We start from the raw sequence: 3,415 nt of genomic DNA on the forward strand, positions 1-3,415 counted from the left end.
AGTTTGATTCTTTAGATTTAAAATCACTATTTTAAAAACAACATAGGAATGAAGTAAGATTTATCTTATGATAAGCGATTCTTTGAACAATGTCACACTTAGGACAGTTGGTTTTTGAATCATGATTATGAACATCAAAATAAAAATAACAAGTAAGACTGAAGCATGACAATTGATTACTCTCCTTAAGATTGTATTTGCCTCCTATAGGTGCAAATTGGAAATCAATCTTTCAAGATACAATAACCTTCAGAAGTTCACCCAAGAGTCCTTGCACATGACTTGAGGACCACGTTAATACACAATGTAATACTCAATGCTCTTAATACAAAACTCACAATGGTTTTAAAGCAAAGCAATACAATAGTATATGTGAAAATACAAGAGAGCTATTGAGAGCAAGGAGAGACTTTTAAGACAAAAGTCATTGTTAACACATGTTGGGCCTTCCTCTATATATAGAGTAGTGAAGGAAATGGCTCCTCTCTAACCGGTTGGATGCCCAACCAAGCATCCGACGGCTAGGAGGACTCAAATAACCCCCCCCCCAACACATGGCATGTGCCCCTGGGTCCCCCAACAGTAAGATGCCTAGTTGGCGACGTAGCGGTGGGAGATGATCTTTTTCCAGTAGTAAAGCCTCTTCATGAGACCTGCACAAGTAAGCGAATTTAATATTCTACCACAAAAATCAAACGTTAAAATCATAAAAATTAATTGTTCGGAGTGAATCTTGATTTTTGTGGGTTCTTTAGGTGTAATTTTTGTAAGGCTTCATTATTTCTTGTTAAAGATCATGTAAAAAAATTCAAGTAGAATCCTAAATTTTATATTGAGTTTACCTTATAATTTTCTATTTACTCATTTTTTGCGCTTGAAAATTGCTTGTTTATTTTATTTAGAATCATACAATAAGTTTTGTGAATTATACAAGTAAAAATATCACTTTATAAAGTCAAGTATAATATACAATGAATGCATCCTTAATTTTCTTAACATCTTTTTTTATATCGTTTAGGGGGTGATAAGAGAAAGGTCGATGTGGATTTTTTTTGTGAATAAAATAATTTATTAAAATAACAAAGAAAACAAAGCTGAAAAACTAGATACAAGGCAAATTAGCGAGAAGTGCAGGAGCATCACAAAACCTTAGACAAGGTAAAAAAGAAAACAATGACCAAATGGTCAACCACAAATTTAGTTCTCCATTCCTTGAAACGAAGGTAGTATAGACCAAATCTTATACGATAAGTTTATCTTGTAAAGACGAAATGATCATCCGAATCATACATTGGATTTTATTAATACCATAGGATAGAAGTTAGCCTCGAGATGGACTTGTATAAACCATCCTTATTCAACAATTTATCCAAATAAATTATATAGCATATTAAAAAAAATAAGGGAATTAAAACAAAACTTTCTTCTGCATAGAAATATTTCTATCCCTAATTGTTGTTTATGTTGGAATTCTTTTGAAAGCCTTGATCACTTGTTTTTTTATCGTCCTTTCTCTAAGTTGATAGGTTTGGGGAAGCATTCTTCGCAAGCTTTAGTCGAGTCCTAGAATTATTCTTCCATTTGAAAGATAATGGAAATGGATTTCAAATGCTTTTAATGGTGAAACCCTTTGTGATCATCTTTGCAAGTTGGCATTCAGTGCAACATTATATCATATTTAGTGGAAAAAGGAACAAAAGAAGATGGATTACCAATTCTTGTTCACTGGAGCAGATTAGGGATGCTATTACTTTTGATGTGAGGAATAAAATTCTTTATAATATTATTGTTTACCCAGATACAAATAGAAATAGGTTCCTGGCTTCTTCGTGGGACATCCTTCTCTTATGTCTGCCCCCTTAGATTAGGCTTTTTTCCCTCCCCCCCCTTTTTCATTGTATCCCTCCCTTCTTTGGCATGTTTCTCTCCCCCCCCCCCGGGTTTTGGGTTTGTCCCCTATCTTAGGGCTTTGAAGCCAGCACATCTCTTTAGGCATATGGGCCACATTCCCCCCACATAAACCTTTTTTCCCATTATATATATATATATATATAGTGCTAATTTTTATTTTATTAATATTTTTTTTTTGGGGTGAGGGGGAGGTGGTCAGAGAACCTTGAGAAAAGAGCAATTCCAAAATCCCTAATTAATAAGGGTTAAGTCTAGAGCCCACTTGACCTTGATCCTCTCCAATGTGCTAGTGCATCACACACACCAAATGCTTTCCAACTATTGGATGTTCATTGTGCATACTTTAGCATTGACAGATTTGGATCCTCTATACCGCAACATGGTGTCCGGTGCGCATCCAACGTCTAGAAACGTCTTGGGCTGTGTGCGATCGCCTTGGGCTCATGCCAAGGCATTTCTGGCCGTTGGATGCGTGTTGAACACCATGTTGCACCTAGGGGTGCAACAAGGCCAGGTTGGGCTGAGATTCTTAAAACCCTAGTGCAAACCCATCCTGACCCTAACTCAGGGCCGCAAAACTTCAACCCTGGCCCAACCCTTCAGGGTTCAGCCCAACCACCCGCCTTGATTGGCCTTGATTTTTCAAGGTCAAGCTAGGATGATACTGACCCTGATCCTGACTCTGATTGATCCTAATGTTGGTTTGCAATCAAGGGCTGGGTATACCCTGACCCTGACCTTGCAAAATATGAAATAACTTAAACATAAAAAATATTCATAATAAAGAGGAGATAAAAAATACAAAGTTACAAATTTCTTGGTAAAAAAAGCAAGGGAGATTTTTTTTTTTTTGGTAAAAAAAGCAAGAGTGAATGGTGAGAATATATATTAGAGTTTTGAGGTATCAATGACTCAATGTCAAACAATATATAAAATTAGGTTAATTTCAGTGTTAACATCAGGGTCACAACGAGGGTCAACATCACGGGCAAAAATCTCAGGGTGGGCTGGGCGGGTCAAAGACATCAACCCTTACCTGCCCTGACCCTGACTCAGAGTCAGAAATTTTAGGGTCAGGCTGACCCTCAGACCTAAAATTTTTGGGTCGATACTTATTCGGGATCAAAGAGGGCTAAGGGTGGATTCTGGCCATCAGGGCCAAACTAGCACCACAGTTGAATCCAGCATTGACCGGATAGGATCTCATTGTGAGCCCAACATTTTCAAATCTTGTTACAAATATAAATAAAGAAGACTGAAAACTAAGTTTCAAGAAAAGAAGAATCCCGAAATCTCTAATAAGGGTAGCCCAGAGCCCACTTAGATATAGGATTGGCAACAACATTTTTAGATCTTTCTCCAATACATATCATTCACAATTTGGAGAATAGAATCCGGAGATCATAACTCATCCTCAAACATGCATAGTGTCAAAACCTTGCAATCGGATCAGTAGCAGCATGCTGATGACCAGCTAAAAGAGAAATCTTCAACCATAATGTGA

The sequence above is a fragment of the Macadamia integrifolia genome, chromosome 10 (assembly GCF_013358625.1).
Source record: "Macadamia integrifolia cultivar HAES 741 chromosome 10, SCU_Mint_v3, whole genome shotgun sequence".
NCBI lineage: Eukaryota > Viridiplantae > Streptophyta > Magnoliopsida > Proteales > Proteaceae > Macadamia > Macadamia integrifolia.